Source organism: Terrapene carolina, unplaced genomic scaffold (genome assembly GCF_002925995.2).
Source record: "Terrapene carolina triunguis isolate 2854851 unplaced genomic scaffold, T_m_triunguis-2.0 Scaffold95, whole genome shotgun sequence".
Classification (NCBI taxonomy): Eukaryota; Metazoa; Chordata; order Testudines; family Emydidae; genus Terrapene; species Terrapene triunguis.
The window spans coordinates 607,948-620,200 of record NW_020664446.1 but is presented as its reverse complement, the minus strand read 5'-3'; positions in this window follow the sequence as shown (position 1 = coordinate 620,200).

Genomic DNA, 12,253 nt, shown 5'->3' with positions numbered 1-12,253 from the left:
GCTTAAACTCTGTACCGTTCACTTTTTTTTAACATCATCTTAATAAAATTTTCCCTCTTCTTTCTGTTCTCAGCCATCCACGCACCCACCTCATGAAATGTAAGGGTGCAGGAGGCCCCACATGGGTTACTCAGCATTTGTGGCCTTGGCAGGCAAAGTGATGCTAATGGTGGGGGGGAGGGGGCTGGTGTTTCAGGACAGAGAAGTCATACTGTAGGGTGAGAGGTGGAAGAAGGGATACAAGGAGGTGGTGAGGTTGGCATAGCTACCTGCCTGCAGGGGGTGGGGAGGTGACAATAAGAAATAATATCTGAGAAGTAGGTGGAGACAGGTTTGGTGCAGAGACAATTTTACATTTGTGATGGGGAGAGGGAAAAGCCATGGAGATCTCTTGGTAACAAACGCAGAACTTGATCCTACAATCAGCTCTGCACAGCCAGAGTCCTTGGTGCAAGAATGGGACTCAGTCCATGATGCCCAGCTGATATTAGGCGAGATGAAGCGTTCGTTCAGCACTTCTGTAATGGACCCAGTTGGCCTCTGGGTGCCGCTGTTGAGCCATGTTAGCTTTATACTTTTTATACAAGGTTGTTCTTTTGAGCCTCATGGTGCCGGTTTATCTATTTTGTTGAAGTTCTGGGGTTGGGGGCCTTTCCGCTCCAGGCCACTGGTTCAAAACGAGCTCAGCTAGTGACTGAAAGTCATTAACATCTGTTGGCTCTTTAATGGCCCATGCAAAATGTGGGGACCTCAGCCTAGTTCCACTGATATCCCTTGGCTGCTTCAGCAAAGGGATTGAGGCGCAAACTAGTTCTAGAGGCTGTGTTCTCCCTCGCCCTCTGGTCATGGCCAAGGCATGCTGGTGCTCTGGTAGGAAGGCAGCAGGCGTCGGAGCTGTAAGTGTTGTGCCTGCCCTGAGACGAATAGACCTGGGTTGTCAGTCTCTCTCCTGCCACGAGCACCAAATTTGCTTTAAAAAAACAAAACATGCATGAAAAGAGAAGACAAACCCTGAACAAGTTTGGGGGGAAGCTCCAAGGCATGTGTGAAAATGGGTAATTTGAACGGAACATCTCTTTCTGCCTCTGCTATGGGATCACTTGTGTGTGTCATGGTTGAGTTTATCTCCAAGGCACCGTATGGCTGGTCATTAAGGGCTCCCTGGGTGGGCTCAGAGGGCAAGAAATAAGGTAAAGTGTTCAGCTCCTTACGTGTATATGTCCCCTCCTCTGGGCCTGCTGGAAGGTGTTTTGTTTGAGTTCTGCATCCCTTTGCCTTTGGTTGCAGTGATCTCTGGAAACTGTGGCTCTCATTCGTATTGTTCTTACTCTAACTGCACTGGGGTGAGGTCACATGTATTCAGTCAGAATTATTAGGCACGAGGGCCAGTCCCTGCTAGAAGCAGCATGCAAACTAAACCAGGAGGGAAGAAGATACTGGATCCCCATCTGTCTAGTCCTGGGGGTCTCTCAAGGTGTTTGTGTTCCAGGGAAGAACTTTCTTGATGGTTTGGTGGAGATCCGAGCAGGAAGGATGTGAACCAGGCCACACTCATCAGGAGAGAATCTCGGTTCAAATGCTATAAAGTCTTGAGCCTTCAGGACCTGACCATGCAGTGTCAAAAGTGTGAACAAATCCAGTATGGGGACGGCATTGAAGATCCGAATCGGCTCTTCAGGGCACGGACTGTTCGTGCAGTACCCAGCCCAGCCCAGCAGGGTCCCGCTCCTGACTGGGGCCTCTGGGTGCTACTGAACAATCATAGACTCATAGACTTTAAGGTCAGAAGGGACCATTATGATCGTCTAGTCTGACCTCCTGCACAACGCAGGCCACAGAATCTCACCCACCCACTCCTGTAACAAACCCCTGACCTATGTCTGAGTCACTGAAGTCCTCAAATTGTGGTTTAAAGACCTCAAGGTGCAGAGAATCCTCCAGCAAGTGACCTGTGCCCCATGCTGCAGAGGAAGGCGAAAAACCCCCAGGGCCTCTGCCAATCTGCCCTGGGGGAAAATTCCTTCCCGACCCCAAATATGGGGATCAGCTAAACCCTGAGCATGTGGGCAGGACTCACCAGCCAGCACCCAGGAAAGAATTCTCTGTAGTAACTCAGATCCCACCCCATCTAACATCCCATCACAGGCCATTGGGCATATTTACCGCTAATAGTCAAAGATCAATTAATTGCCAAAATTAGGCCATCCCATCATACCATCCCCTCCATAAACTTATCAAGCTTAGTCTTGAAGTCAGATATGTCTTTTGCCTCCATTACTCCCCTTGGAAGGCTGTTCCAGAACTTCACTCCTCTGATGGTTAGAAACTTTTGTCTAATTTCAAGTCTAAACTTCCTGATGGCCATTTGTTCTTGTGTCCACATTGGTACTGAGCTTAAATAATTCCTCATATATCAGGTACAGAGAAGGGCTACTAGGATGATCCGAGGAATGGAAAACCTGTCTTATGAAAAAAACAACAGAGGGTCCTGTGGCACCTTTAAGACTAACAGATGTATTGGAGCATAAGCTTTCGTGGGTGGGCATTCACCCATGAAAGCTTATGCTCCAATACATCTGTTAGTCTTAAAGGTGCCACAAGACCCTCTGTTGCTTTTTACAGATCCAGACTAACACGGCTACCCCTCTGATACCTGTCTTATGAAAGGAGACTCAAAGAGCTTGGCTTATTTAGCCTAACCAAAAGAAGGCTGAGGGGAGATATGATTGCTCTTTATAAATACACCTATGTTGTGGGGCCTTGGTCCTAGTGGGGCCTCTCAACCCAGCTGTGGTACAAATAATACCTAGAATTAACCATGAATAATCTGAAATGTTTTGAGCACAACTGAGCTTGCGCAGGAGGTGGAGCTGAGCCCCAGTGCGGTCTAACTGGACTCTCGGGAATTATTCCCACTGGATTGTACTGGGCGGGGCTCAATTTGGCTAGCGAGGGACAGACACTGTCATGAGGGCAGATAACGGAATCATACACATCAGAGATGGAAAAACAATAGCTGCCCCGGCAGGATCATTCCCTACCCTGTATAACTGAAGATCTTCTCCAGTCTAATGCGGGGCGAGGGGGGGTGGCTGCAGCCCAGGCCTGTGGACCTGCCGCTCGGAAGAGGTTTCCTTTTAATAGACTCATAGAATATCAGGGTTGGAAGGGACCTTAGGGGGTATCTAGTCCTGATACCCCCTGCTCAAAGCAGGACCAACACCAACTAAATCATCCCAGCCAGGGCTTTATCAAGCCTGACCTTAAAAACCTCTAAGGAAGGAGATTCCACCACCTCCCTAGGGAACCCATTCCAGTGCTTCACCACCCTCCTAGTGAAAAATCCCCCCTCATGCTCAGCTTCATCCCATCCTTCGTAGCTGTTCCTCCTTGCTTCCATTAATGGAGAAGAAGCAGGATGAGAGGCACTAAATGCTCCATCAGCCTGGGGCAGAACTGCATGGAAGGAACTGTCTTCCTATCTAACAAAGCTTTTGCAGAAAGGGAAGTTTTATAGGCCTCCAGCTGAGAAAGTAACACCTGTGACAGTCACAGAACCATGGAAATGTAGGGCTAGAAGGTACCTTGAGAGGGCATCTAGTCTGCCCCCGCTACACACATCCGTACAGAGGCAGGACCTTTCAAAAGGAAACAAAGGATCTTATGAATGACAGACCCATCAGTGTGACCCACATCTACTGCATCCTAGACTTGAACCAGAGCAATGGGGTAAGGAGAAGCCTCCAAACCAGCAGGTTCTCAGAGCCCTTCGGGTATGTCTACACTGTGATCAAAGACCTGTGGAACGGCTGTGGCTGGCCCAGGTCAGCTAACTCAGACTATTAAATTGCAGGGTAGATGTTCTGGCCTAGGCTAGAGCCCAGGCTCTGAGATGCTGCAAAGAGGGAGGGTCTCAGAGCCCAGGCTCCAGCCTGAGCCAGAACATCTACACGGCAATTTGTAGCCCAGCAGCCGGAGCACCATGAGCCCGAGTCAGCTGACCTGGGCTCTGAGATTCGATGCTTTGGGTTTTTTATTGTAGTGTAGACATCCCCTTCATGGCTTCTAACTCTCCTGATCATTTGCTCTCCAGATTGACATGAGATAGCTTCAGTGGGATAGTGGAACGATTTTTCACAGGGGTGCTGGCATCTTCTGCCAACCTGGCTGTCCCAGCTTCTTGGCCACATTACCCATGGATGGAGCCCAGGAGCCCCTGGTGCCTGGCTCTGCTGTGCAGATGGTGTGTAAATGGTGGAGTCGGGTGGATAATGTCCATAGGCAGGGGAACATGACTGCACAAGATCTGGCACCACGTTTTACTCCATTTTCTGACCAGCTCTAATAGAGGCAGATAGTGGGCTGGGCTGCTAGTGCTTGCAGAGACCTTCACGCTCCAGCTGCTCCTCTCTGGGCGCTCACCCAGTGCAGTTACTTACCAGTGAGACTGGGCTTTCGTGGCCCAAGCCAGGCTTTCGCTCCTTCGCTTTCACAGAGCAGTTGGTCTGGTACGTGACTCTGGGAACAGCTGCGTGCACGAGACAGACAGGCACAAAACAGGAGGCTTCCGGGCCCCTTGCTGGAGTGGCTATGGGAGAGCTTATTACAAAGCGAGCTCTGGCCCTTTCCTGTCATCTCATCAAGTTACACAAAGGTTGCCACAGAACGGTGTGTAAAGTCAAGCGAGAATGTAGAAACTGGCGCTGAGGTGCCTTCCCCCACCCTTCATCTCCCACCTCCGATTGACACCCAGAAACGACCTGCCACCGTCCTGAACTGGAGTGAAACAGCCCCTCCACCCCACCCCCCACACTCACTGGCCCCACCCTGGGAATCCATGTTTACCGAGAGCGAGCTGGGGGATGGGCACAGGTGTGCAGGGCCCTCTCTAGGGTTGGCCTTACACAAATTCACCAACAGCTGCTGCCCGGGGACCCCTCAGATTGGGCAGCTCCTCCCCCGCAGCCAAGCCTTCACCTCCTCCCCCTCCAGCGCGTGGCTGCCGCAGTGGAGGAGCCATGTCCAGAACTGTGATTTCGACAGGCAAGATGGCTCCAGGCAGGGGGAATTAACCCATTAGCCCAGCTCTCTCCCTACCCGGGGCCAATACCCTGCTGTGGCTTTGCAATTCCTCCTCCGGCTGCCCTTGGTTTTCACCTGGGCATGAGATAGGCACCCTCCTCTCCCCTCAGCAGCTCCAGGTAAACAGCTGCAGCTCACTGACCTGCCTGTTCACCAGCTGCTCCAGAGAGCTTTGTGCTGCACCCATTAATGTCGTAGCCATAGGATTAAAGCAGTGCCTACGGCCCCAGGGCGCTGTACACCCAGCCGGGCAGGCAGGCCCTGCCCCAAAACGCTTACACTCTAACTAGACCTGACCGACACGGGGAGAGGAACGGCTGACAGCCAAGCAGCGTGACGGAGTGGCTCAGGCTACAGCTGTTCCTGCTAGGCCACTCTGGATGAGGGGTTAGTTTCCCAGCATTCCTCTGAATGCAGATGTTTTCTCGGAGCGGGATCCAGACAGAGGAGGGTAAAATGTTTTCATTCCAAACGCTCAGGGTCAGGTCATGGTTTGTCTAAATGGCTTTTGTTGCTGTAATTATCAGATTAGCGGATCTCTGGCAGCATGTTTAGGGGCAGCAGCATTAACCCTTTAGTGTGGTCCCCCCCCGCCCCCCAGCGTTCCCCCCAGACAGCTGGGGCAGCTGCTTTGCAGAGAAAGGGGAATAGCAGAGAGTGAGGAACAGAGCAAATACCAAGCCCAGGAGTTACTCTTTGCTCACAAGTCCAGGCGCCCAAAGGAAATATGTGCACCCCTGAGAGCGGCCAGCCAATATGGAGAGGGCAGTAGCTGCAAGAGGCCAATGCAGTTCTGGCCTGTGCATGCAGCAGCATGAAGTCATTGGGGGTGGGGGAATAGCCCCTCGCGATATAGCTCTGGTGCAACAGCCTCTGGACTATTGCATTCACTCCCAGGCACCTCAGAACCAGAAAGACACAGGGAGCACAGAGAAGAGCAAGAACGGGGCTGACGGGGAAGGAGAGATTCAATATGACTGAGCGATGAGTCGGGGAGGCATGATAAGCCAGCAGGGAAGAACTGATCCATGGGGCCCAGGGGCCATGACTGGGGAAATCAGGATGAAACGTTTGAAAAGACGTTTCGTTTGAATATCAGAAGACGCCCCAAAGCCTGGGACATGGGAGGGTGCTCCACCCCCCATGGAGGGTGCACCACCCCCATGCAGGGTGCTCCACCCCCATGCCGGGTGCACCGCCCCCATGCCGGGTGCTCCACCCCCTGCCCAAACAGAAACCAGCAGGGAACACACAGCAATGGGAGTGAGGACGGAGTGGCAGCCTGCAGCCGGAACAGCCACCTTGGCTGCAGCTGTTTAAAGGAGCCGCTATCAGAGGCGCCTAACCCATCAGGCTGGAATCCCCACCTGTCTGAGGGGAGGGGCCAGGGGAAGCCCTCATGGGGAGCTGCTGTATTAGCTGCTAGAACATCTGAATTGAGTCCAGATGTTTTCTGCACCAAGGCTGGTAGGAGCCCCTTGCAGGAATGCACTGCAGGGAGTGATCCTGCGCAGCCTGGGGCCCCGCCAAGGCTGACTCCATGTAACCCAGTAGGCGCTTTCCATTTCAAACCCAGTTTCCTGACTGCTCCCTTTGTCTCCTCTGCCCACCTCTGCGTCCTGGGGGCGTCCCCTGGTCTCCTTGTGCCTGGAGCAGCCTCACACTGACTGCTCTGCAGGTTCCTAGCCGCTGCTCCTTCTGACGGGCCAGCTACTCCAGGAGGGATTCCAGCTGTAACTAACACCCCTCACTGTCCGCTCTCGCTCATGGTGGCCTCCTCTGAGCCTCCCTGGGGCAGGAGCTCTGCCAGCGTCTGGGCCATTGCACAGTGTCGGGTACGCCTCGGGCAGTGAACACACTTCATAAGTAAAAACTGTGACGCCAACGGGCTTCAGAACTGGCATCATCCTCCTGCTGTCCTGGCTTCCTCCTCTTTCAGGGCACATCCCAGCTTGGCTAGGATTTGGGGTGATTTGCAGGGGGTACGGAGGAGCACAGCTCCTCAGGGCTGTATCCTTAGCGTGTCCCCTCTGCAACAGAAGGATGGGAGGAACTTCTCTAGGCTTCCCTTTTCTCAGCCATACAGGGAAAGCTACAGCCCCCTGTAACAAAGTCTTGTCCCTAAATAACATATCGGGATTAAATCTGTCCCCAAAGCTTCGTCCTCCTTGATGAACATGAGTCTGACCTGCCTGGCACACTCTTTTCAGCACAGCACTGCCTGCTCTGGGGGCGAGGGGTCAGGGATGATGGAAGAGAGGGCCCCGGGCCCCAGGGGTCCAGAGTCCACTGCAGGTCTGATCCCTGAATCGGTCTCACTTCCACCACAGGAAACAGGAACCAGCCCAGGGGTTTGCTGCTCCGCTCCCCATTGCTCAGGGAATCTGCTGCCAGCACACCTGCTCCAGGACAAGAACCAGAGACCTGGGGTGAGTAAAGCTCCCGTCCAACATGTTTACATTCCGCTGTCTCCAACTGCTTTCCCCGGGGGGCGACGCGGGTGGGGGGTGAGGATCTGCTTTGTGCCAGAATTCTTCCCTTCACCTTTCGTGCATTCCTGTCGGGGGGGGGGGGGCGGCACTGGTGCCCACTAGCTTCCCAGGAGCAAAGGCACCAGGCCACAGTCCGAGCGGGTGCAAATCCACTGGTTTCACGTGCGAATCACGCCAGGCCCCTGGTGTGAGGGAGGGCGCGCAAGGGCAGCTCAGACTCATCCCAAGGACGAGGGCTGCTGGAGGGCAGAGACAGCTCCGCAGAATCCTACGCGAGTCCGGTAGGGCTCCACAGCTGGGAACGCCTCCGACAAGCACCAGGGTGCTCAGACTCGAGGCAGCTCTTTTCCCCAATTCCCAGCTCCTGGCAGAGACCAGACAATCCTGCTCCCGCCGCTGCCTGCTCCTTGCTGGCCGCTGTGACCCACACCACAGTCTCTCCAGCCAGGGCTGGGCTTAGCAGCGCTGTCTTGCTGGGCCTAGCAGAGGACGCTCTCAGAAGCTCAGTGGCCAGTGCCAGGCCCTGGTTCCCAGCTTCAAAGCCCTCCAGGTCTGGGGCCCATCTACCTAAAGGAGCCCCTCTTCCTCCGCCCCACCCCATGAGTGCTGCACCCAAGGCACTGGAGCTGGAGATGAGGCCCCTCCAAGAAGGGCGCCTACCCGTGCAGCACTTTGCCCCAAGCACTTGGGTCTCGCTGCCTTCAGAGCAATGGGCAAAACTCACCTGTCCCCAGCAGCCTCTCGTCGGGTTCGGGAGCCCATCTCCTCCCAAAGCAACAACAGAGAGCATGAGGCCGAGCAAGCCTGGCCCTGGGGCTGCCGCAGCTTAACCCTCCGGTTGGTGACAGCAAGGCACCAGTGCGATGGGTGCAGGGTTGATGGGCCGGCAGCACTGGAGAGAGGAGAATGCCAAGGCCTGGGGAGGGGAGAGAACCTGGAGAGACGGCGGGTGTGACAAGAAGAGCAGAGGAGGGCAAGGAGCAGAGAAAGAGGAATCAAGCATTACCAGCGCAAGGCAGCCTGGCTCTCGGCTTTGTCTGTCAGCACCCAGCGGTGCTGGTGGCACTGACTCCCTGCGATAGACAGAGACAGCTGGGCCTCTCCGAGAGGCACAGTCAGGCTTCCCCCTTGTTCCCCGCTGCTTCTCTCTGGTCTGTTCAATAGCACTCAGAGGCTGAACTCTGGTGCCAATTAATGTAAGAGATGGATGGTGCAGGCAGGGAGTGTGCAGGCTTCCCTTGCAGGACACAGCCAGTGGGGCCCAGTGTCCCTGCTGTTCCAGCCTAGGGTCCCCTCTCACACACACAAAGCACTGCCAACGCCCCTCCATCCCAGCCTGCAGCCACACACCTTGTTCTTCCAGCCCTGGGGCCCCCACCTCGGTCAGTGCCCCTCAGTCCCGACTCACAACCCACCCCTGCTACTGCAGCCCTGGGGCCCCCACCTCGGTCAGTGCCCCTCAATCCCGACTCACAACCCACCCCTGCGATTCCAGCCCTGGGGCCCCCACCCAGAGCTGTATCAAAGCCCCTCCCCATAGCGACAGGCCCACTCGCCTAGGCTGGTATTGAGACATCACCCACTGGGCCAACATTTGTGTGTCCTGCTCACACCAGTTCGGATTCCAGTAGCTCGTCTGCTCAGACTGACAGCGCTGACCTGAAAGGCCACCAGGCCGCTGCAGCTGTTGCAGGCCCCTGCTTTCCAAGTGCAAACATCTTGCCTGTTCTCCACACCAGGCAGATTGTGGGGCCTCACACGAGCTGTGCGGGAACTGGACTTTCCGTTCCATGGGAAAGGCCGGGATTTCGCAATTTGTGCCCACACACAGAAGTGCTCCAAATGGTTCGTGGGCATCCCCACTGTTAGCATGATTGATCATCTCTGGGCAACTCTGCATGCACCGATTCAACCCACGCTGGTTCAGCACTCAATGGGTTCTGCCAGTGAAATCTCCCAGTGCTCTTCCCTGCCCTCCCGTGAGAACCCAGAGCCACCGGCTCTATCACCTGCCAAGCACCACCTCACCCAGGTTCAGGCAGGCCCAGGGGCTGCCAGGGCAGGGTGGGACTTGGCTGGTCTCTGCTCTGCTCAATCATGACAGAACTCAGCTCCCACTCCCCGCGCCCCCGGACTGCCCCCACCCCATGCAGGACACAGAAGCATAAGGAAAAGCAAACTGCCATTGGTAACCAGTAAGGCAGGAGATCCCAGAAAACGTGTCACACAGTAACGTGCATCTTTAATCTGTAAAACATTTCTTAAAATGTAACAACATTACAGCAAAGTGTGTCTGGTCAGCTTCTGGAGGAAAGGAAACGGGAAGAGCTTAGTCGGCCTGCGACCAAGAGAGAGAGGAGAACGCCCAAGGCTCGTGTGACTCAGTGGGGCACTGAATCACCTGGCTGCACCCCCAGACTCTGGATCTGACAGAGACTGAACAGAAACAGGGACACTAGTGCGAAACTCTCCAGAGCCCCCAGATAAATCCTCTCTAGCTGTCACTGACCCACTGCAGCGCTTTCCACCCCCGTACATCCCTGGGGGTTTGGGGCTGGAGCAGAATACAGGATGTGCGGGGAAGAAAGGAAGCGGGGAACTGGCTGGGCCACATGGGGTCAGCCAGGATGGGGTGCTCACACTGGGGTTCCAGGCCCTGCGTGCTCCCATCTGGATCCTGGGGGGACATACAAGCAAGAATCAACAACAAATTATAGACGGACGGGAAGAATACTTCTTCCCTTGGAGCCCCACATCCAAGGGAGGCTGGGCTTGTCTGAATGAGCGCTGCACCAGGACCAGGCAACCTACATGGCAACCATGGCATCTACACGCATGTTATCTGTGTGACGATGCAGCTCCCACCCCCACAATCCACAGGCAGACCCATGGCCACGACCACTGTGGGCCACCAATCCAGCAGAACACCGACAATACAGGTGACTTTGATACAGCTGCGCCAGGGAGCGGTGCCTGGGCTATGGGCAGGTGCTGCCACTCACACAGGTAGCTGTGACTGGACGGAAGCTGCAATGCCCAAGTCAGGTCCGTGTGGATACACGAAATAAACTAGAAGCACTTTGCTGTAATGCGTAACTGTGAAAGCACTGGGTGCTCCAGGGCAGGCAGGTGGGAAGCCCTGTTCTGTATCACCCACAGCCCAGTTTGGTTTACTGCCTGGGGGTCCTGCGGTTCCATTGACCTAATGCCTCTCTGGGACAGGTGTTTAACGCCACGCTGTACCTAGCCCACCAACACCCTGGGAGGCAGAACAGGGCTCCCAGCAACATGACGGCGCTGGGCAATCAAGGCACAAGGAGGTTAAGTGATTTGCTCAGCATCGCACAGGGACTCTGTGGTAGAGAAGGGAGCTGATGCCTGGTCTCGCCAGTCCTAGGCTGGGGCCCTGACCACTGGACCATCCTCCCGGCTCTTCCTAATGCAGCTGCTTTGTTTTCTGCTTGGCTTACTGGGTTTTTATTTCTGAATGTTATTATTGATATGACAGGCCCATCTCAGGGAGTGTTTACACCACAGCAGGCGTGATCCTCCCAGCCTGGCCAGTCAGACCAACACTAGTGAGGCTCAGCTGAGCGTGTAAAAACAGCCGTATGCACGCTGCAGCTCGGGCTGCAACTTGGGCTCCCAAGCCCACCTGGCCAAGGCCCAAGACCCTGAGCCACACGCCCGCACTGCTACTGTCAGCACATTAGCCTGAGCCCTGCTAAAGCAAGTCTGGCCACCTGGTCCGGGAGGATTGCGCCCAGCTGCAGTGTAGCCAAACCGTAGAATTCCCAGCTGAACGCAGGGCCCCAGTGTGCCAGGCGCTGCACAGACCACAGAGCCCCAGCAGAACTAGAATTAATTCACAAACTTGACCCCATAAAATTAGGCCTGAATAAAGCCTGGGAGTGGCTGGGTCACTACAAAAAATAATTTTCCCTCTGTTGATATTCACCCCTTCTTGTCAACTGTTGGGAATGGGCCACATCCACCCTAATTGAATTGGCCTCGTTAGCACTGACCCCCCACATGGTAAGGCAACTCCCATCTTTTCATGTGCTGTGATATATATATACACACACACACTCTGCTTACTGTATTTTCCACTCCATGCATCTGATGAAGTGGGCTCTAGCCCACGAAAGCTTATGCCCAAATAAATGTGTTAGTCTCTGAGGTGCCACAAGGACTCCTCGCTGTTTTTACTGATACAGACTAACACGGCTACCCCTCTGAAACCTGTCACCAACAAGGAAAGCATCATTGCCACCAGCAGGGGGAGCTCTAGGACCCACATACCAGGAGCCTGGCAGGGAATTACCGCTAGGCAGCCAGCCCCCCCGCTCCCCGCCCCCCAGGTGTCACTGCTCGGAGCTGCGCTCCCTCCCCATCCCCAACGCCCCGCCGGCTCCCCTGGGAGAGCGCCTGGCACCAGCTGCAGGAGCACACGGCTTGTGTTGGAGAGCAGGGCTAGAGGAGCGGGGAGCCAGGGACCCAGGTGTAAGCAGGTTGCATCTGGACAGCTCCATGCAAGCCGCCAGCCTCACCTTCCAGCACCAGAATCCCTCCCGCTCCCCAGCTGCACTCTGGAAGCTGCAAGCCTCCATCTCATCGCATTTCAGCCCTCCTAGGCCCCCCGTGCCCCCTACACCGCACCACACCACAGCGCAAACCCC